The sequence below is a fragment of the Molothrus ater genome, chromosome 5 (assembly GCF_012460135.2).
Source record: "Molothrus ater isolate BHLD 08-10-18 breed brown headed cowbird chromosome 5, BPBGC_Mater_1.1, whole genome shotgun sequence".
In the NCBI taxonomy this organism is placed as follows: domain Eukaryota; kingdom Metazoa; phylum Chordata; class Aves; order Passeriformes; family Icteridae; genus Molothrus; species Molothrus ater.
In genome coordinates this window covers 52,238,375-52,262,321 of record NC_050482.2, presented here as the reverse complement: position 1 = coordinate 52,262,321, position 23,947 = coordinate 52,238,375, and the positions used below count along the sequence as shown (strand labels likewise).

Sequence of the window (23,947 nt, the reverse complement as noted above, 5' to 3'; positions counted from 1 at the left end):
CAATTAAAAGATTTCACCAAGTAGCCTACAAACCTTATACAGGTCATCATACCACCTCACCTCGTTAAAATTACAGACATCACTACAGACACATACACTTCTCAATTTTTAAGAATACTTTTCAGAATACATAAATAAAAACATCCCAAACACTTATATTACCATCAACCTCTTTTTTTTCCCCCCAGTAAGAAAGTGAAAACTCGGTCTCAAGGCAAGCCCTCTTTCCTACAGACACATACACACATGTGATCCAAAATGTGAATCAAAACCTGATCAGTAAAAACATGAAGCAGTATAGTGAAAGTTGGGGTACAAAAACTAGAAGCAAAATCAGAAGTGAGAGTGCCAGTGAGGAGGTGAAGAAGAAATACAAGCATGCTGTTATAATCTACTAATACAGGAAAACTTGAATACTATTTATAAAACCAGAATGCTCTTCTTCCTGACTACTAAGCCACTATTCTTGTAACGATGAGGAAGAAAGAAATTGGTTGGAAATCTTCAGTCCTAAATTCCTGCTTCAAAACTATGGTACTTTTCAGCAAGGCAGTTGCTGACTAAAGTAAAATGCTTAGCAAAGCTGAGCAGTAATTAAGAGATTTCATTTACAACACAATTTCACATTTGTACAGGAAGCAATATGCTTCTTACAACATGAAATTTCCCATAAAACACATGGAGATATAACACCATCTAAGCCTTGAAGTTGTCCTGTGAAATATTCCATCACCTCCTTTGGTAAATAAATATGCACTCTGTCCTGGTTTCAGCCAGGACAGGGTTAATTTTTGCAACAGCCAGGAGGGGTATGACCGGGACTGGAGGTTACTCTGCACCACCTCAGGTCATTTTCTGGGGATGGAGCAAAGGGTCCTTCCCAGGGTATCACAGCATGGCAGAGGGAATAGTTGGGTACATTCACCTCTTCCTTGGACACTCCATCATTAGGATTGTTACTGTTCATTTCTAGTTCATTGCTGTTTCCAATAAATCGTTCATATCTCAACCTCTTTTGTGCCTCCAGTTTTCCTCCCAAGCCCACCAGATGGGGACAAGAAAAGGCAAAGTGAGCAAGCAGTGTGTGGTTTGGAGTGTTTCAGTGAGAACATTTCATCGGGGAATACCATTTCTAAACCAAGATACACTTGAATAAAGACAGCTACTGAAGGCAAAATTTAAGAGGTAATGAAAACACTCAAAGAGCGCAGTTATTGCAACTTTTGAGGACCATGTATTCAAGTCCTGCTCCAAAATTTAAATTTACAGACATCATGCTGTTACATGTCTACATAGCTGGAGCAAGCCTCAATGGCTTTGCAATACAACTAATAAAATTTTTTAAGTTGTATTTACAGAAATTAGACCTATATCAGTTTACACTTTGTTAAAAATTATTCATTTCAGTTTGTCAATTCCTGAATGTTTCAGACGCACATGCAGATAAAAATAACATAGATGAGTCTGCATCTCCTAGCCAATTGACAGCAACTTGAAAATTGCCTACAGATCACCATTCATTCTAAATAATTTCATTGGAGTTAATGACCTTACAGATGAGAATTTTGACTATGGAACACTCCATACTTATCTTCACCTCAAAGGAAGATATTCCTAAAAGACCTGGAGCATTCACTACTTTTCAGTTTAATATATAAACATGGGACAGGCAGTTAGACATGTCAGCATTCTAATTTGATTTCTGTAGAACTTCTTCCTCCCATATGTAGTTTCACAATGGCAACAAATTTTAACTGTTCCAAGTCTGGTTAGAAAATCTCTACTTTATTTGACTGTTCTTTTTTTTAAAGAAATAAATACACATGAAACCAAAACTTCAGTCCACCTGTTAGCTACAGACATGCAGGGAGAGAAAAGAAAAAACCCTACTAAGCAAAACAGCACCTTGGACATCCAGTGATGCTTAAAGAGATTAATTTAATGCATCAAGCAAAGCCCATTCTGCATTCTGATATAACAATCTCAGATACACTCCTATGCCAGCCCTTAGCAAAGCAGCTTCTACAATACAGATCTTTGCCTGCATCAAAAAGATACTCCTGAGCCACAGTGTTAAGAGCAAAAGCTCTGCTCTCCATAAGCCCAAAATTTTTAGAATCACTGCATCCTCTCCAGTTTTCACACAAAGTATAAGCCATGACAAGAACACCTCGAAGGAAATATAGTTTTAAATGAAAGTAAGAATACTTAGCACCTTTCTTGTGCATTTCAGCTTTCAAAAACACTTGCAAATATTAACATGCCAAGATATAAAAGCGCCATTGTTTCAGTCAAAGGCAGCAAGAAGAGAGGATGCAGAAGTTGGTAGCAAAATGGATGGATGGCTGCTATGTTAATTTTGTAAACTGTGGCTTCATTTCCATCATACTGATGCATTGAAACACGTTCTGCACTACTAGAACAAAGATGTGCTATTTTACTGAATATTGAGAGATTCTGGCAGACCTGGCCTAATTTCGATTCTAATACTTCTTCCACTGAAATTCCTGTTGCTTTTCTCAAATTAAACCTGCAACACCTTTTTTTATTCTACACCACCATGAAAAAAGCTTTTACAATCTTATTAAGAACCGTGTTTTTCCTCTGCAGTTCCCATTACTGCCTTTCCAAAGGCACACCTGCCCAGTAGAGTCAAGATGATAGATACAAAGACGTCATTTGTTAAAGTTTGCTCAGTGCATGCTCTGAATTCCATTTTCTTTTTATAGGGTACTGTGTAGCTCTTTAGCCTCTAATAGGAAAGAGTTATGCAAAAAGATTCATCACAAAGCATCATCTGCTACATTCATATTAATTTGGGGTGTCACACACTACTAATGTAGATCACTGTTGGGATCTCTTCAGAGAGCTCCATGCCATCCCAAAGCATCATTGCATGCATGCCAGTATTCCCCCACAGAAAACACTGGGAGTTAATGGACAGCCAGTTAATCTCAAACACCAGGACTCAGACAGGTCCTCATCTGCATTGGTTAGTACCTCACTCACTCCACCATCAGCAGCACTGATTTGAGGGAGACAGATCATAGAAAAAGTAAGGCAAGAATGGCCAAGTTTTTCACTTCAGTATTTAATGTCCAGCTCATTAAGGGCACAGCCTGAAGCCCTGTGAATCTGGCAGAAACATTCCCACTCAGGTGTTGAGGAGGGCTTTGAAAAATTCAGAGCTTGAACTTGATATTGATAAAGGAAGAGAAGCTAGCTAAGAGCAAGAGGCACAGGTTTCATGTCCTCCCACTCTTAAGCCCAGTTCAGCAGGCTTGATTACTAGTGGGAATTTGCACTGGGTTACCTCAGCCAATTCAGATGAAAGGTCTAGTCAGCAGAAAAAGCATGGAAATTGGCTCCAGGTTAGCATTTGACAGGACTATCTAACTGAAAACATCCTAGGGTATCATGTAGCAATCTCCTTGGGTAGAAGTAATGAGGATTTGAAAATGGATCTGAGAAAATTAGAACAATTAGAGCCATTTCTCACTAGAAAGATGGAAATTAATATTAAAACAGATCCTGAAAATGCTTCTGTCTTAATATTTTTATCTCTGACCTGCTGCAAAATCAGCGCTCAATCCACTAAAACTCCACCAGAAATACCACTTTGTTCTGATTAATCAAAGACACCAAGTCCTAAAAAATATCTCAGTACCTGACTCAAAACAGACCAAATGGAATGAGTTTGTGGTGATCAGTACAATTGTATCACAAACTCTGAGATGTATGGTGAATATAGGTAAAATACACAAAAAGTACAAGGAGACTTACATTTCTTTCTATCTGTGATGAATGACTCAGTTCCTGCCATGTTAGATGCATTTCATCTTCATAAATTACCATCACATGGCAGGTGCAGTGGGATCTGCCTCAATCCTGTTAAAGGTTTTTTGTTTAGATAATACAAAAATGGTATTAAATACTACTCTAGTATTTGATTTTAGCACTTTCAAACTGAATATAAAAATATACTTAAAATACCATATCAGTGTAAAAAAATGCAGTCTAACAGAGAAAATCAGTTGTGTCCTAGAACTAAAGTGATTTTTTTCAGAATCATCCCATGTTGCTGCTTTCAGTAGATCTCAATACAGGAACACAAACTGTATTTTTTCCAAAGGCATTTTAACAAACTAAGCCACCAACAAATAAGCATGCATTACTCAAACAACAATTACTGAGATTAAAAGTACAGTCCAAGAAATTTGAAAAAGGGGAAAGTACAAACTACCAGTTTTCAAACACTTCAGCATACTCTGCTGTATTTTCTAAGCACTTTTGGGCAGGAATGCTTTCTTGTGTTAGGAATTTCTGACACTCCAGCTATGTTGGTTGATGGTGTGAAGAGTGACTGCTGATTGATGTCACTTGGCTAGCAGAAGCTGCCACACTAGTCACAGTTATGCTGGCAAAAACAGTGCTTTCAATTGAATTGCTTCCCTCCATTGTGGAATTTATTTTTTGCATGAATAAACATCGATATTGTAAACACAAGGAATTCAAGATTTATATGCAGGTTCATGGTTATAATTTTGCTGGGATGAATGGAGACACATTGCAATAGCTTGCACGAGTAGAGTGCTGCAAAGGAGGGATACAAGCTCATTGGGAAGGGCATGTCAGAAGGACCTGGAGCTGGAGACACCTCTCATGAGAGAGGCATCAGAATGCATGGAGCTTAGTCTGGGCATGGATGATAAGCTAAGTGAGAGTTTACAGGCACGGATTAGAGAGCAGACCAGTATGGGTGACACTGTAGTGAGAGAGCATCTGCTAATGGGTGACACTGTAGTGAGAGAGCATCTGCTACAGGGCACCTGGCCAGGAAATCAAGTGGATAAGGCCCTCTACAGAGAGGAAGCAGCAACCTCACAATCACAGGCCCTGTCCTCACAGGGGAGGACTTAAACCACTCCGGTATCTGCAGGAAGGACAACACTAGATGCTTATCCAGGGATAAGCAAGCATCTAGAGCATTCCTGGAGAGCACTGATAGATTCCTGACCCAAGTGATGATAGAGAAGCCAACAACAAGACACTCTGTGCTGGACCTCATACTTACTAAAAAGGAAGGGCTCCTCAGAGACATGAAGGTCACAGGCAGCCTTAAGCTGCAGTGACCCTAGTGGCATTCACAACACCAATAGGAGGGAGAAGAGCAAAAAACCAAGGATCACAGTCCGGGCATTCAGGATAGCAGACTTTGGTCTCTCTGGGGACCTGCTTGAAAACAGCCCACAGAACAGGGCCCTGGAAGGAAAGACGGATCGGAGAAAACTGCTTGATACTCAAGGATCCAAACTCAAGAAATATTCATCCCGAAGAGCAGAGAGTCACACAAAAATGGCAGGAGGCCTATAGAGATGAAAAAGGAGATCTTGGCAAAACTTAAACACAAAAAGAAAGCATACAAAATGAGGAAGCAGGAAGAGGCAGACTGAAAGGAGTACAGAGACACTGTCTGAGCATGCAGAAATGCAGTCAGGAAAGCCAGAGCCCACCTGGAGCTAAAACTAGTGAAGAATATCAAGAATAAGTATCTGAATGGAGGGTAGAGCCAGATCCTGTTCAGTGACAGCAAAAGAAGCAACATGCACAAACTGAAACACAGGAGTCCCTCTGAACATCAGGAAACACTTTTTCGCTGTGAGGGTGAGCCTTGGCACGGGTTGCCCAGAGAGATTGTGGAGTCTCGATCCTTGAAAATACTCAAAAGTATCTGGATTTCATCCTAGGCAACTGGCTCTAGGTGGCCCTGCTTGAGCAAGGGTGATGGACCAGATGGCCTCCAGCAGCCCCTTCCAACCTCAACCATTAACTGACTCTTTCAAAGCACTGCTGTTACAGAAAACTTCCAGCCACGAACCAGTGTTTTGCTGCTGGTTTAGACCAGCCTTCCTGATCATAGAGTATCCTTCAGGTACACTCAGTGTACTTGTGCTTCACCCAGCATGCAATGAGCCCTCTCTCAACCAGAGCCCCTAGGCATTTTAATAAAATTAAAAAACAACTGCTTTCTGTATTGCATTGACAATTTGAATGTAATAGATCTTTTCTCATATCATATTATTTTCATATACAGCAACTTAAAGTATGAAGTTAAGGACAAAAGGAAAATAAAAAATCTTAACAGAAACAAAACTTGGGCCTTTCTTAATATATCAGTGTCCAATAGCAGGACAGATGAAACTGAGGAACAAAACTCAAACACATTGAATAAAATATGTTGTGAAATTAATTATTTAAAAAAATCTTGATACTAACCTCAGATCCAGAAATCTTTACTGCTGATGCATAATACAGCATTTTTATAACTGAGAACAGAAAGGGAAGAAACTCACCATGAAAATTTTGAAGAGCTTTAGGATGTTGAAAAAATTGTTCTCTATCAAATTTTATCACCTTCAGACACCTGGCAAACATGGATTTACCTTAACGCTGTTTCTCTCATTCTCCCCACCCTTGCACCCTTAACAAACATGCCCAGCAACATGGCACTAGCTTTCTGTTCAGACAAATGCTGTGTCTGCCCCTGCTCATCATGGGTCAAAGAGGATATAAAATGATGCAATCAATAAAACTGCCATATTTTTAATCCAGTTAACATATGTCAATAATTCAGTGGAAATTCTGGCTTCCTTACTGTTCATTTATGGCAGCTTTTCTTCTAAATGGCAGTGGCCTTTTCCAGTTACACTCTCTAGGTTGTTAGCACCACCTGACCATAAACAAACTCCATATATTTAAAGAACAATAACCTACAACTTTTAAATACCAAGACATATATTAATTTACACCTTTAAGCATTTTCCTATTTCCTTCTTTTCCATTTTCAAGATGTAAAACACACTCCTTTCTTCCCCTGGTCACAGCGTTGCCTCTATATCAACAAAAAAGTATTTGTAAATTCCACTTTGATCCATTTATTTAGTCTGTTTTCCATTTGTCAATTAACTTTCACTTGTTTGTTTTTAGATGAACATAAATTCTGAATATGTACACAACATAATTATTATATGCCAAGTATCATTAGGGACTTGGTTTCATCATCTAAGGCACAACTATATTAAGCAGTAGTTCTTGCCAAAGACAAGAACTATTCACATAGTTCACATATTTAAGGCACAGGACAGTGACTCCTTCAGGAAACCAGAGTTCTGCTCTTTGCTTTTTTTATTAACCACTTAGACAACTTTGCTCAAATCACTTCACCTGCAGTGCATCAGTTTGTTGTCACAGAATGGGTTTATCTTTCTATACTGTCATTTTCCTCACTCTAAGCAGCTCTGTAAAGCATTCAGGAACCTACTGATTTATTTCCACACCACGTCTAAGACTAGGAAATTGGCAAAGTTATTCTGCATATGAAAAATACTGCCGTCAGTTTCCGTTCCTTACATACTAGTGGCACAATATTACTATTTTTGCTCATCTTAATAAAGAATAAATGTTAGGAACATATTTCTCAACCCTTTCACCAACTGTGCACAGTTAATTCACATTGCAACAGTAATATAAATCAAGATCTAAGCTTACTAAACAGCACCTCAGATGCTTTTAGTATATGATGGAGTTGGATATACCTCAGGTGCCAGGCTGAGAGTAGTGGAAACTGGCAGTATGACTAAGTTGAGATTTTAAGTCCAACTTCCCCAGCACAGCACACAAAAGCAAGGGAAAGATTCCAGATAGCAACAATAGAAATGTGAATCCCAAAACTGATAACCATATTGCAAGACATTACTATGCATGGTTCTCCACTCTCCAAACCAGCTGGAAAGCATCCTGATTTTGGCTGAGCAGGAATCATTCCCAAAGCAAAGCCTTCAGGTGGAAAGGAAGTGTTCCAACAATGAAGGATTACATGGCTAACCCGAACGATGTAAGACTGAATGACCCCAGAAGTTTGCTAGAAGCTACTATTTTAATCTAGCAGCCTTTAAGCTGCAGTAGCATTATAGTGGGAACAAGGGAAAAGGCAGGCAGACTGTAATGTTTGGAAGGAAAGGTAGGAATTTAAGCTACTGTGGCTATTCTCCCTTCTTCACATCTGAGGTCTGAGAGCAACTATGGAAGGATGAGAATTTATTCCCATACACATTTTTTCTTTCTCAGAGTTCCTGCTCATCACCAAATGGTTTGGCTTAGCCACTAGCACATCCCATAGTACAATACACTCACTATTAGCACTGATTTTTTTCCCTTCTTTCTTCATTTATAGCACCCCCATCTTGACAACACAAATCTCAAGGAGGAAGACATCACCAACTAAAAGCTTCTACCATTTCTTAAACTGATCATTTTTGCTTTGTGGAAGTTAACGCCAACATGCAGCTCTTCTAGTACGAAAAACGGTTCACAACATCATCACCTACTGATTTCTACTACTTGGAATAGTTCCTCTGAAAAGGAACAGATTTCTCATAATGCAGTTGATATTAAAGAGTTCTGGAAGATCACGATCAAGAATGTAAGTTATAACATTCCAATAATAGCAACAAAAACATGTCCACCTTTACAGGGACCTCACCTACTTCAATGCTCCAATTCTCTACTTTGATAAAACAGCATCTAACTGTACGGTATGCTCAATATGGAAGAATCCAAAAATACAAACAATTGCACCCTTTCAAAGCAGTAGGAACCATCTTTATCTCATTTCAGAATTCCCAAGCATGCCAGCCAATATTTTATCTTTGAAAATTTGTCTTACATGAATGACAACCTACAGGTTTAAATCTGAGTCACATTCTAGAACCAGTCTTAGGACTGAAAAACTATGAGACTACAGAAATACAGAATTTAGCTACTGCTTTAAGAGCCTCAAGGTGAATGTCAGTTCAATTTATATAAAAATACCAGGAAGCCTCATACATCCCTTCTGCTAACAAAACAATGAAAGCTAATATTATTAAGAACAACATCATACATTTGGGTATTTAATAATGCTAAAATTATAGGGCTTCATTTCTTATTTCTATCCAATGGCATACACCTTTCTAGAACCTTTGACATGAAAAATATTGAATTAAGCAGATTCATACAGTGAAGTCCAGTAATTTTTAAACATAAAATCCCATTTGCAGTACTGATTAGAAGCAGCATTAACTGAAGACAGAAGGGAAAACAATCACCAAGAGAATTTAGTACTGAGGGGTTCAGGGGCACAGCAGGGAAATCAGAAAGAGGGAGACAATGAAACCTCACCAAAGAAGATGGATTGAGAAATCTAAGTGTCAACTGAAAACATCATCTCACTTAACTAGTTCTCAATTCTTCTTGCTCACCCCACTCCACCATTCAGTGACACTTGACATTCCACATGAGAAATACTCAGTTCTCCAAGCTAACAACTTAAATTCATTCCCAAATCCATCTATAAATTGTAAGCAGTTTCATATTTCAGTTAATAAATAAAACTCTACAACTCCTTCCCTTCATTTCTCTCCCCTTTCTCTTGTGTCCTGCTAAAACAAAATCCTTCATTCTACTTTGTATTTAAATGAAGATTCCTCAGTAACAATTTCTAGTTTTCTCCCAATCTTAAGTCTTAGCTGCCAAATGCCTATCAGTAGATAAAATCTAAAAGCTAATGGTAGAAATGAAATGTTGATACTCTGTATGTAAATATTTCATTCTGGGATAAACTGTAGAGGAGCTATTGAGAGATGCATGTCAACAACTTAACTTCCCTGAAGTTTTAAGCAGCAGAACATTTCTTGTGAAGGAAGCAGAGGGTTGCTTAATTTTTTTTTTTCCTTAACACATGTTTTCTTAACATATATAACTCTCAGCACAGCTGAGTGAAAGCAGGTTAACACTGACATGGGTGGTGTCCTTATTTAAGAAAGCTCTGGGTCTGGTGTTACCACTGCTAGTGGCAGTTTGGTAAAACAACAGCAGATGAGAACTTGCTATGATTTCTCTAATATTCACAGATTTCTGGGAAAACAGAAAATCAAGCCACTCTTCCTTGATCTGACCCTTGACAAGCTGCCTCTCAGCCAGCACATACAGTCTTGGTCATTATGTGCAACTATTCCCTGAGGATTAAAAATTGGTATAGACATGGAGTAACAGAAATTACTCATCAATACACAAAAATGCATGGAAGAAGAGTAGAGTGGTGATGGCACCTATCTTCTAGCATTCACTAGTCAAGCAACCAGAGCCATGAGGACAGGGAACTCCAGCCTTAAAAAACAATCTATTTCTTTTTATTATTCTCAGGCATACCTATCTTACGTGGGGATTAGGGATGAAGGCTGCACTCTGCCTGCATCAGCTGAGATTTCCAACTTCTTCCACCACTAGGGTTACATGATCAGATCTGACTTTTTGCTACAGTACGGGCTGGACATTGCTGGGGCTCTTTTTGATAGTTTTAAGTGTAGCTTCTACCCAGTTAACCCCGTGTTGTGGAAATAGTAGCGACAGCCGAGAAAGAAGGTGATGTGGATACTACTATAAAAATTATCAGACCTGGTCAGATCTGCCAATTAGAATGAGTAATGGAACTATTTTGCACAGTTTGCTTCTAATTCTGACACAGATGGCACTTAAACAAGGATTCCAGACTTGGCAGATTTCTTCAAAGTCAGTGCCAAGGCCAGGATAATCCTTTCTAGCAATTTTCTCCTTAATTTCTGAGCTACCAACTTCCAAATAAAATAGAATTTCTTATCTGCTGCTCCCTTTCTACAGCCATGCACTGTACAAGCTCCGACAAATACAAGACCTTCAAATACTGAACCAAGCAACACCAAAAGAGTAATGAATCCCTACAAGGCACAAACCCCCATTTCTTAACCTTTATCTTCAGGTGGGTGTATCACAAGGAAGAGAAAAATTAGTGATTCAATGAAAAGGAAATTAAAAAAAAAGTAAAAATATCTTGCTTGAGGTGGTTTTGACTCTCCAGCTCTTAAATTATGCCAAGTGTGGCATAATGAACAATGACTGTTTTTAAGGCCAGCATTAATCAACAATGGTTGTTTTCTAAAGTTAGCATTCACTACCAAAAGGAAGATGAGCCAAACCCAGACAACAGAGCAAAAATAGTGCAAGGGACACGTGTGTACATTTCCTTGCAATGGATGTGTGCAATGGACATTGTGTACATTTCCTCACACAAAACTACTTTTGAGAAAGTTCTTTAGTCATAGCATTAGGCAAATAACCAACAGATCCGACTCTGAAGAGAATAGAGACACACTCATGAGGAATAACCAACTGCAAATTTGCACTGACCATTATATTCTCTTCTGAGATGAATCTTAACGTTATCAGCACAGACACATTACAGGAGAAGAAGATACACCAGAAATCTCACATCCTTAAAACAGACATTTTGTTGATTTATTCTAATAAAGATGATGAAAAGTCTTCAAAGCTGACAAGAGCTCATTAACATAGGCTTTCATACAAGACAGGGAAAAAGGATAGACACACATTTTTAAAAAAATTAATTGCTGTTCAGGGTCTAGATAAACACTTCCATCAATATCAATAGGAGTTTGCATGTAGAGAGAGTTTAGCATACAGTGCAAAGACTCTGTAGTCAGATTATGAATTTTACCAATTATAAGCCTTTATAAACATCAGGCAAAAAAAAAAAGCTTGGTATTTGTTGGTTTTGTGTTTGTGTTTATTTTTTAAGATTGCTCTTATAAGGCCACATAAAAACTTTAAAATAATCAGACAAAGGATAAAAGAGGGAGTATTTCAGTAAGGGTCTATTAACAACTGATTGTTTATCCCAGGTAAAAACAAAAGCCACACATTAGAGTAGAAAGTAGTCTCACGAGTTCAAAATCATTGTTTTTAAGAACACTTCAGTTCAGTGAGTTAAGTGCACTTGGGAGATACCTAATTTTACGGTTTTCTAAAATAATTAATTCAGAAGCAATACTACTTTTACTAATATTAAAGTCCTACGCACTGAAATTTCAGATCAAGCCTCTGACAGATCTTAATGTTTCTAACAGGCATGCAGTCATTCATCCCTGCTCGGCACTTTGGCTTTCTGAGGACTGTACTCCAGAATTTCTGCAGATTGAGTAGCTGGCACAGAGAATTCAAGATATAAGTAATACTATTTTCAGTGCTCCTTTATAGAAAACCAGTGCATATCTCTTCAGACCTGAGAAAACTTACAATCTTCTCACGTCATCCAAACAACAAAGAAAATAAGTTGTCATGTATATTTCAGACATTTAAAAAAAAAGTATCTTGCTCCATACTGCCCGTCAAACACCTCCAAGCTATGCTTTACCTACCAGCAACTGAGAGGAGGGTATATACTTCAAACACAAAAGATGCCACACACAACATAACCCAAAAATCATGAGAATTAAACATCAACAGGATGGAAAATAGGCACCAGCTACTACTGCAGGCAATTAAAAGACAAAAAAAATCAAAACCAACCTACCAATCCAATTATCCATCAGAGACTCTGCAGCTACTGCGGCTCTTACATGACTTGCAGCCTTTCTGATCAAGGGCCGTCACAGGACACCTAAGTGGTAAGAATTTCACATTTCAAACTCGGAATACCTACCAGCAATTGCCAGTTTTCAAGAAGTACAGGGATACCTCTTCCACTTTTCTCCATTTTAAAATACTGAAACACAGTGAAGACATTCAGTGTAAGGTTTTTTTGTTAGCTTGTCCTATTCCTGTAAGTAAACTAACCTCTGATTGTCTATCTCCTTTGCAGCAGGGAGCAAAACGACTTTGTTAGAAGACCCCTGCCCTTAACTCATCACCTAAGTTCCTATATATGATTTCTCCTCTAAGCTTACAGTATTATGATGGAGCTCCACAAGGCTAGAAAAAAGAACATTTCATAGGTATCATCACAACAGTCTATGCATTTTCACCACTGAATGAGGGGAAGAAGCCCATCCAAACCAGTCCCCCTAGCGACTCAGTGGGAGTCTGAAGAGATGTGGCAAATCACTACTCTCTCTTTTCGTGTGTGAGGCTAGCTTTCTATTTTTGCTTTGGGGTTCTTCCCTGGTAGAAGACACAACCCCTTACAGAAACTAGGCAACATTTTAACCCATTCATCGAATTTTCCTCTACTTCTACTGCTGAACAAGTTTAAAAATATTTTGTACACAGAAAATTAAATCTGTATCCAGCAGATACCATTAAATAAAATATGCTGACCTGTTGGCAATTGCCAGATCTGATTTTAACATAGCACTTTGTTTAGCCTGGTGCTTTCTAGTCTTTCCAGCCTTTCCAGCACTGACACTGTCTAAAAAGAGGCTAAGAATATTTAAAAGACATTTAATTTATTGCCATTTCCAACCTGGCATCCATACATTCCAGAATACATGCATGACAATCAGTGCTGTGAAAATGTTTCCTGTCGTATTTTTAAGAGTGCTATGTGAAATACATACAGAAAAAGGTAAGACCTTCTAACAACTGTTCAAATGCCTCCACTGGTTAATTTTCATTTAAAAATGCATGTAGGGAAAAAGTAGTCTTTATATGCTGTGTACCAGTACCCCTGTTTTAAGCTGAACAAAGCAGGAGACACTGTACTCAGGTGAAAACACAAAAATCGCTTGTCTGATGTTCTACAAAGAAGAAAAACCACTTGCTTGCTAAAACTGGGCACAAAAGAAAAACTAGGAATCTCTCCAAAAAGTGTTACATAAGGCATTGCCAAACTTCACGTCACCTCCACAGGGCCGCAAGTTGCTATTTTCCCCCGTCCCCCGGTGCGCAGGGATTAATGATCTAAATGACACACTTCTCCGATAGGAGATAATAGCAGAAGCTTTCCCAAAGGAGCGCTTCCCGGGCTGGAGGCTTGCAGGGGAGGCGGGCGGGTGACAGGGAAATCACCCTGCTCGGCTCAGCGTCCCAGCCGAACTCCGGCTCTGCCCCCGGGTCCCGTTCGGCAGGGCAGAGCGCTCACGCCCCGCGGCTCGTCCGTCCCAGGCGCGGCCGCCAGCCCCGGCTCTCCCGGCCGCGGCCGCGGAGCAGCGGCACTCGGCGGGGCTGGAGCCGGAGCGGGGCCGGAGCCGGAGCCCGGCCGGAGCAGAGGGCGCGCGGCGCCGAGCCAGCGAGCGGAGCGGAGAAACCTCCCTCGCCCGGGGGGACGTGCCCCTTTGTGCCGGCAAGCGACACGCGCGCCTCCGCCTGAGCATCTCTTCAATTCCGGATCTGATGGGGATTAAAATCCAGCACATAAAGCTGCCAGCCCGGCCCTCAGGACTCGGGTGCCCCCTTCCCCGGGCTGCTGGAAGGGAGACACTCACCGATTGTTTCTTGCCCTCCCCCGCCCGTCGCCTCCAAAAGCGGCAGAGACTCGACAAGAAGGTGCTTACCTTCCCCGGGTGGCTCCCGGGCCGGGCGCTCAGCGCCAGCCGCTCCGCACAAGCAAGCGCTCCTTCCCCCTCCTGCGCTCCAGGCGGGCAGCTCCAGCTCCGTCCCCGCAGCCCGGCGCTCCGGAGGTGTCAGCCAGCGGGTCCCAGCTGGGGCGGCAGCGGCAGCTCCACTCTCCGCGGGACGAGGAGCCGCTAACGGTGGGAGGAGGAGGAGGGCGGTGGCGAGGTCCCGACTCTTCCCGGGATGCGCCGCCGAGGTGGCCGCCTCCTCCGCCGCCCAGCTCAGCTCTCTCCGGGGCCTGCCCGCCCCGCGCTGTCCCGAGGTTCAGCCCGGCCGCGTCCGTCCGTCCGTCCGTCCGTCCGTCCCGCTCGCCTTCCCCCGCCCTCTCCCCGGCGGCGAACCGCGCGGCGCACAGGCCCCGCCAGCGGCCAGGAGGACCCGGGGGCAACGGGGGATTCCGGCCCAGCCTCCTGCCCGCTCCCCAGGGCCTGGTGCACACTCTCCGCGGGGAGAGGAGGCCCTGCCCCGGCCTGGCGATCAGCTCCGGGAAGGTCACCGGCACGGCGGAGTCGAGCACGGAGAGGCTCCCTCCGGCACCGCCGCGGTGGCTGCTATTGCTGCCGGCCCGGAGTCAGCGACCGCTGGGTGCCGCGCTCCGACCGGGTTCGCTCCGTGCCCGTGCCTGGAGACCGCCCCCGAGTCTGAGTGCCAGGCTGCCCCCTTCCCCTTCCTTCCTTCCTTCCTTCCTCGCCTCCCGCCCCTTCCCCGCTGTCAGCCTTCCCCCGCCGGCTCCCTCCGGCGCCCGGTGCCTGCGGGTGCCGGGGCCGCGGCTGCCCGCCCGGCGGGCCGAGGCGGAGCCGGGAGCGGCCGCCACTGCCGCTCGGCGGGTGCCGGGAGCCGCACGCCCGCCGCCGCGCTGCCCCGGGCTGGCTCAGCGGCGGCTGCAGCGCCCGTGAGTCTGTGTCATGTCTGTGCCTGGGCGGGCGGAGGCGCGGGCCGAGGCGGGGCCAGCCCGCTCTCACGCCGCCCAGCGACAGGCGCCGAGCGCCCAACCAGCGGCGGCCGCCGCCGCGCAGTGCCCGCCCGCGCAGCGGGGCGCCCCGGGCCGCTACACCTGGGCAGCGCGGAGGGGGCCCCGCCGCCGTGACAGCGAGCCCGGCCCGCGGCCGCCGTGACAGCCAGCCCGGCCCGCGGGGGAAGCGCCGGCCCCGCGCTGCCGCCTGGCCGGCGGTCCCGAGCGCCGCCCGGCGCGGGTAAGTGCGAGGAGGGCGCGGAGCGGCCCGGCCCGGCCCCCGCCTCGGGCGCCGGCGGCGGTGGAAGACCCAACTCCGAGCGCCGGTACAGCGTCAGGAATGAATAAATATGACGGCTTCTGGCTTACATGTGTGCTTGTAAGGAGTGTGTCCCTGCGATGTGTCCTTTCGTGCTGGCAGCTGCTGAGAGTCGTGATAAGCGCACCTTTTGTTATTTCTCTTTTTTTCCCCGCCGTTATCATAGAGCAACCATCAACGCCTTTTTTTTAAATTCATAATTGTACTTCATTAGCAGTGTAAAATGGATTTTTGCAATACATCAGCATTCTGAGAGGACTGTATGATAAGCTGTGTGTATGGATGTATAGTGTGCCTGAAATTCCAGTAGGAATATGCAAGGAGAACAGAAATGAACAAATGTGCATACAATCCCATTTTAGAAAGGCATTGATCCATTCTTAGAATGGAAGACGAAGCAAAGTATACATGTGCTTTGAGTAGCAATGTAAATAATCAAAAGTATGAGTAATTGGGTTAGTAATCAGGACTTAACTGCTTTCTTCTAGAAAGATAAGGGAATAGTTTAGTGTTCTCTAAAAGATACCGTGAATGCTAATTTCTCTCATTACATCAGCTGCTTGGATGCTGTAACTCATGCAGAAGTTTCTTTATCGGGCAAAAATTATGTTTTGCAGTATACTGTACCAAAGTATTGTGAACTCTGGAACAGGTTATTCATAGCAAGATAGTATTTGGCAGACCTGATTAAGGTATTGGTTCATCAAGCTTATTATTCTACCACCAGCAGCATCCTTTTCCTGATGCTTTAGTCAAGCATGATATCAGATGAACTGAAGTAAATCATGATGTTGGACATGCCACTGATAACACATAAATCTTTAGTTTACTAACTGAAAATTTTGACATACTGTGATAACTAGGAGAGCATTTTGCAGGGGGGAAAAAACCCAACTCTCCTTATCTGTAAAAATAATTTAGTTATTTTAGGAAGGATTTTCTGGAATAGCTGTGGTTGCATACAGATTGGTGTCTATGTGCTTATTTTCATGAGCAAATCAAAGCCAGAAATGAGCTGTACTGAACTGACTAATTTTCTCCTTTCTCCTATGGGACGCTAAAGGATCAGCCTTGAAGTAATAATGTTCTTTTGCACTGTGGAAGGATTGCAACTGCTTTGGTGACAGTCACAATGAATGAATTTCTGGGGATGTAGGGAGGACGAAGCAGGGCTGTGTACAGCTTCATTATTAAGAAAACCAGGCTGTCCACTCTCTGTTACTATAATTTTCAGCAGTTCCATAGTTTCCAGCCTCATGCTATGTTTTCAAAACTACTAACTTGCCAGAGTCGAATCCTACATAATATTGAACAATTTCTGGAGGTTCTTAATGTTCTTATCTTCTGTTTAGAACAGGAAACTCTCAGAACCCACAAGAATTCTTAGGGTTTAAGAGCAGCATGGATTATTAGGATTATCTAATATGCTACCATACATGACAAATGATAGAACATCATACTGGGACGAAATGTCTTACTTCCAATTGCTCTGTATCTGTCAGGTTGGTGACCTACTCACAAGAGGACAACAGTTGTCAAAACCCAGAGCAATGTTTGTCAGAGGCTCCCGCTGAGAATGCTTACCACGAGGTTACAAAACCTGACAGGGACAGGAAGAATGACTACCTGTGAAGATAGAGTTTTTCAGAAATTGTGTTTATAAGCAAGTACTCTTTTTCACAGTCACAATAAAATTGCTCTATCAGTCTTTGTCCTTGAAAATCCTGAAGTTGCAATTGCTTTGGACATTGAGTAAACAAGCAGTGCAGAAGGATACTTATGCCAAGGACAGGTAGAAGAAATTAGATGCAAATATTTGCACTTCAGATGTCATTCAGCCAGGAGGAAGGTTTCTCTAGAAACTACACAGGTTCTGGAGTGAGATGTCTATTTGCATGTTAAAGAAAACAAACAAAAAAGCAAAAGCTATAGTAATGCCAAGCATATAACTTTTTTTTAAATGATTGTTTCATTAGGTAAAAATCTCAAAGCTTCAATAGTCCTCTTATTTAAAAATTTTATAAACCAGATGTTTATTTTTTAATAGAAATGTGTCAATTTTGTAATGGTGTTAAAGGATTGATTTATAGTGATGTAAAATTATAATGTGAGTATTTGGTCTCATTTTTTCTTTACTGGAACAAGAGATAAGGCACAACAGTTCAGAAGATCAAAGAGATTATGATGTTACTACACCAGAACATCAGTAAATAAAGTTATAATGTCTGATCATAAGACCCTGCACACTTACAGATTATCTGTTTTTTGATTAAAAGAATAAAATTACTTTCCATTTTACCATTTCTTGTGAAAGGGAGGTCTTAGGCCCACAAGTATTCAAACTTATAAAAGTGCATGAAGTTCATCTCCCATTTAACACCAATGAAGTCCTTTTTACATTCTTACAGTCGCTTCATTGTTCTAGCTGAATTCAACCACTATGAGGTCTTTTGAGATAAAAAGACAGTGCTTTGTTCAGAACGCGACTGAAAAGTGCATTATTACTTTAAATAGTGCAATTTGTGCCAGTCGAAATAGAAGCTAAAATATTCCTGAAAACCAGGAGGTTATTTTGTCCCCATTCCTACACACACACTCTTGTGGCTGATCAGCATTTTGAATACCTAGTGAGGTAGATGCTGCTGTGTCACACTCAAGATATGGGATATGCACGGACAAAGCCAAGTTCTCCATTGCCTTCTTTTATGTGGAGTTGATGAAATAGCTACTTTTCATAAAATCAACCATTCAGGGTGTTGTCACAGCGATCAGAAAGTCAAATCTGATTTGGCAGGCTAGTTGAATTGTGCTAACTGATCCACAGAAGGTTGTGACTCTTTGTGAATTGCTTTTCTTCTAAATGCTAAATTGTGTATCTTGTTGATAGTATCAGAGCATGGAGAGCAAGACCAAAAGTCTGAAGCAAGTCCTAACCCTTGAGATGCTTGTTACCATCTGCTGCTGCAATGAGTACAGCACTACTGCAGAACAGGCTGTCTGGCTTGTCTTGTAGTAGGAAAAGGCATTTAGACAAGAAATAAGTGAAATTTAATCTACTCCGGAAAAATAAATTCCCAGTTCTTGAGCATGAAGTAGAAGCTCTGTTTAATATGCTGTCCACAATGGGCAGTAAATTAAAATTTAATGGAGATTTTCCTGTTACAGAAAAAAAAAAAAAAAAACAAAAAAAAAACAAAACCAAAAAACAACAAAAGCCAAGAAAGAGCAAGATTCAGATTGCTGGATCATAGGAACTGGAGAAAAATAAACACTGGTAAACTGAATGCCTTTAAATAGCCAGAAAACTCCATAAAAACCTAAAACTTTAAGAATGCAAAGGAAATTTACTTATTAATTCAGAAATTACTTCTCTTATACCAAAATAGAATTTAGACAATAGTTTAGATTATAAATAGTTAACACAGATTGTTCTGTGTTTCTCTCATTACATCAGGTGTTGCTACATCAGAAGATTTCATTTTCATGTTGGTTTCTCCCAGATTTCAATTTTACTTCTAGTTGTAAAACGGTAAACCCCCATAACTAGAGGCTTACCTAGCATTATGCCTTATAAGAAAAATATTGTGAAGGAAATATATTGCTTTATATTTCTGACAGAACTCTCTGTGTACTTTTCTTTCATTGTTGCCATTTACTACTTTCCATTTGTTGTAATTCAGTCATTTAGAGAAGAGTTGGGGGGTTTTGTTCTTTTGGTTGTTCTTTTGGTTGGTCTTTTTTAAGGATTAGTGATTTTAAACCAATAAAAACAAATGAAGATATGCAGAACAAATATGATGCAACTTTAATTTTATGAAGATAATCAGATTTCAGGTTGATAGTATTGGAGTTAGGTCCCAATATTGCTGGGTGGAACGTGCCTGGGCTCTTCTGGCCCTTGCTGCTTGACCAGAGATGGCAACTGTGGTGGTTTCACCTCAGAGACACCCCTGGCTGGCTGGAAGTGGCAGCTGGGCACTTGGGACAAGTCCAGGCAAGCAGGAGCTCAGGTTTACCTCTGGCGGATAGGCTTTAGGCGAAGTGAAGGAAAGGAGTCGGGTTCTGCCAGAGGGTTTAATCCAGAGCTTTATTCTAGGGCCACAGGCCTCTGAATCCTGTAACAGCTCCAACAGAACAGCGAACCATGTGGTTGCCGTGTCTTTGAACCCTGGGGAGAGGGGGAGGGAAGGGGTAGGTGTGCCACCAACCAGGTAAGGGCAGGGGGAAGGCTCAGGGGACAAGTGACACCTGGATGGCCCAATGACCCCAGGGCTGAGGGGCATCTTTTGAACTTGTGCCAATCACACAACGCCCTTGCTGGCATGCTGAGATTGATGGACAGCTCTCAGCAGGAGGCAAGGGGAGGGGAAGGGAGAGGGTATTGGCACACCTGGGAAAGGACTGGGATAGCTGAAACAGGATATTACATCGCACTGCAACATGATAGTGCTTCTATAAATTTTGACCTAGCATGATGAAGAATATCTTGTGTTTCTACTTACAGAAATAATCGTTACTATTTCGATAATATGATGTGCATAACTTAGAAAAAACTTAATTTCATACACTATTTATTTTTTCACATTTTTTTTATGCCAAGGAATCTTAACCCCTATGCTATTTGCTACAAAATTCTGGATAATTTGCAGTACCTTAATTGTTCTGTGCTAACACGTATCATTGCCTTTACAGAGTCCTGTGGGAAATAAAAGTATCACTGGACAAACTTTAAAATAATTTCAAATTTCACTGGCTAGGAAGGGGACAGTGACCCAGGCACTCTTAAGCGTAAATCAAAGTATGTCAAGGTCCGTGGAGCAGCTGCATTGATTTCACTGCTATTCGAGCTGAAATATCCTTGATGTCCTAGTCTGTGTTCTGGGAAAACATATATACACACACACTTTTATGAGGTTTTTTTAAATAATTGTTTCTATTTGACTGCTTCACCTCACTGCCAAGCAAACAGTGGATCTAGTGTCTCTTTCTTGTTACTGTGTTTCCTTTGTTACACTTGGCCATTTATTACCTTGAGCTGTGAATGCTGAGACTAAGAAAAGCCTTAACTGAATTGTAGACATGTATAATTAATATCTGCCAGCCTTTCTAGAAATATTAAAGCACAGTATGTATTATTCCTCCAGTCTTAGCCTTATACATTTAGATTTTAATTCATCTGAGGACACCTTTCACTATCTGGTGAAAAAGAGGATACTCCACCTGATCACGAGAAGACCTTTTTTCCATTAGCAATACCTTTTTTATATATGGAAGGTTTAATTGTTTCCAGAACAGCTTCATTAACTTCTGAAAGTGTTACCAATACAGGCCTCCCCAGAGCCAGGGTACTAATTAGAAAGAAAACTGGCCTTAGATTAGTTTGAAGAGTGGTGTCTTTTTTTTTTTTTAAAAAGAGCAGGAAAGCTCATTCCATCATTGACAGAGTGTTTCTTCCAGAATGTAGGAATAACTGCCAGTTGTATGAACTCAGAAAATACCTGTGAGAAATGAATGATTCCCACAATAAAACAACCTCTTCAGACAACCAAAAATAGTAAGCCTAATAATGATTATGTAAATAATGTTAAGATGTGCATTCAAAGTCTGTGCAGTTCAAGCAATGTCCTTTATGACCAACAGTCTGTGTCAGCTCCAAGGTCCCTGCCTCAGTGGGTTGGGCATGTTTGGAGGTTGCCTTATGAGTGCTTGGATTGCTTCCTTAGATACCCAGATTGTCAGTAGTAATCTGGCCTTTGTCACATTTACACTGATTTTATATTAAACGTGCTTTAAGTCTGACCAAAAAAAAAATCTATACAGGACTAAAGAGTGAGTGTAAATAGAAAATGTAAACTAAATTAAAATAGATGGATGAATAATAAAAACACAGATCCTATTACAAGTTAAAGCATGATATCAAGACTTGTTAAAATAATTTGAAGTTTTGTATTGATGGTCAGGCCTTTAAAATCTGTATGAAAAAAGTACCTGGATTGAAAATAGGTACTAAGGGAAAAGAAATTACCCCCACATTTTTTTATAAGGATCACTGCCCAAAAAGGAAAGTTTCTGGCCAAGAATAAAAGACAGTCAAACCCTGGAACTTCCATATTTTTTCCCATGAAGGTTGTATTTTAAATATTTTCTAGGAGGATTTCTCTAGAAAGCAGAAGTGCATTATAGCTGCTACTTTCCAGTGAAGAGAGAGTAAAATAAACGCCAGATCCTGACTAATGACTCAGGCTTATTTGCTTTTTGGCCATTGCAACAATAGGAATGCCCAGTTTGAAAGTTTTCTGGCAGTTTAACAAAATTTGTAGACGAAAGTCCACTTTCATGTCCTTGTCAGACAAAAGCACACTGAAAATGTATGTACATGGTTCTGAATATAAACAGGGAGCATAGTCTGAGCATCTAACATGGACTTATTTAAGTGGTCACAACTGGTTGTGTATCTTAGAAATGTACTGTGAATAAACTAAAATGTTCTTTTTCTGGGGATGAGGTGTGACTGTGAGCTTCATCCTGCTCTCTGTGCAGGACTGTCAGTGCTGAAGAAAGTTTCTGTGTTCTTGCTGACATTTCAGAAGTTGTGAGCTACGATCTGGACTTGCTGCATTGGCAAAAGAATAGGGCGGGTCATGCCATCTCAGCATGAAACTGTCAGTAACAAGGATAATCCTCAGTCTCAACAGCAGTTACAGGGAAGATGATGCTAAGGTCAGGCAACAAGGCAAGACCAATACTAGTGCCAATGAACCTGTCAACATTAAACACCTCTTTTCCAGAGTAGTACTTCAACACTTCAATAAGTCTGTGCTTCAGACTCTGTCTTGACATGGTAGGGGGTTTTCCTTTCATTTGGGTGAAGCTAAAGCTGTCAGACCTACTAGAGGCCAAGCAGACTAGGCCAGAAACAGGACAGACCTTTAGAGTCTGAAGGTGACATTGAAGGAATCCAACATCAGCCACAAAAAATGCCCAAGAAATTTAAGATATTTTACACTCTGTGCATGTACTTGTCTTTCAGAGCTCGGCAGCCACAGGGGTGCTAGCATTGCTACTTCCTCTGAAATTGCAGTCTCTATCAGATTGTGTACTGAGGAAAGGCATAAGCTTATACTTACACCATGGATGGTGTCAGAATTCACAGTTCCTGCATCACCTGAAAGAAATGACCAGACCAAGCAAATTTTCCAGTGAAATCAGCACATGTTTAGGTCCATTAAGGGAAGAATTTCATCTACAGAGAAAATAATTTTGAACAACACTTTTCCAACTAACATACAAGAGCTCAGTGCTGGAAAACAAAAAAAAATATCCTGTCACTATGCCCTTTGCCCATTTTGAAAATATTTCCAAGTGTGATATTTTATTGTTCGTATGTCAGCTTGACATTACAACAGTTCCAGTGAGAGGTTATAACTTGAGAGATTTCTCCAGTACTAGACTTGATGCCAATGGCCTTTGGAAACTTTTGCCCACCTTCTTCCACTCAGCATAACCAGGTGCAAAATAGATGCAGCCAAGACAAGTGATCATCAGCAGGAGGAACTGTATTTCCTTGCCTTCTCCCAGATCTAGGTGAAAAAGCAGCCACTCCTTGGGAGTGGGCTTTATGCCAAGTGCAGTGGTAGCTTTGTTAGGGCAATCACTCAGCTTCATTATTACCTCATATTTATCAATTAGCTGATTGAAAGGAAGGATTAGTGCAAGTCCTCTTTCTGCGCCATAATCTGTGATAAATTTGAGAGGTGTTGGAATATTTACTATTGGGTGATTGGCAGCTGGAGCCTCAGAACTAGTGATGGTTTATAAATCCTTTCCGAATTCTTCTAGGGAACAATGATACCAGTCTGGGAACATTAAAGGAAAAAAAATATTTAACTGACCCTTTAGAAATCTGTATGTGCTTAGTAGAAAGTTGATAAAAGGGAACAGCTGCATCATTAAAGAATACCCATAAAGTAAGCTCAGACCTCTGCTTTTTTCTTGACTAACGCAGCACCTAAGAAAGCTCACTCTCCTCAGAATCATTACCAGGCTTTACATCTGCTGATCCCTGACAGCAAATGGTTTAAAAAAAAAATATACTCTTCACCACTGCAAGAGAAAAACTGAGTTTTTTCTAAACTGGATATCTCTCTCTAATCAAGCCCGGGTAGGGATGGATACTGGAATTTACAATGGTGAGTTTATTTCTTCAATAGGAGAGAGAAAGAGAACAAAAGAGATTTGATGGGGTGTTGGGA

General features: G+C 41.5%; 1 protein-coding gene across 1 annotated transcript in view; it reads right to left on the bottom strand.

Annotated features, from left to right (window-relative positions):
- The window catches only part of LARGE1 (LARGE xylosyl- and glucuronyltransferase 1), a 279,977-nt gene extending 264,891 nt beyond the window's left edge, over positions 1-15,086 (bottom strand). Inside the window, exons 1-2 of the mRNA XM_036401466.2 lie at positions 14,364-15,086; positions 12,446-12,532 (exon numbers count right to left, since the gene is read on the bottom strand). The gene's annotated coding sequence lies outside the window, so the exon portion shown is untranslated. The remainder of the gene's footprint in view (positions 1-12,445; positions 12,533-14,363) is intronic.
- Positions 15,087-23,947: the final 8,861 nt, after the last annotated feature.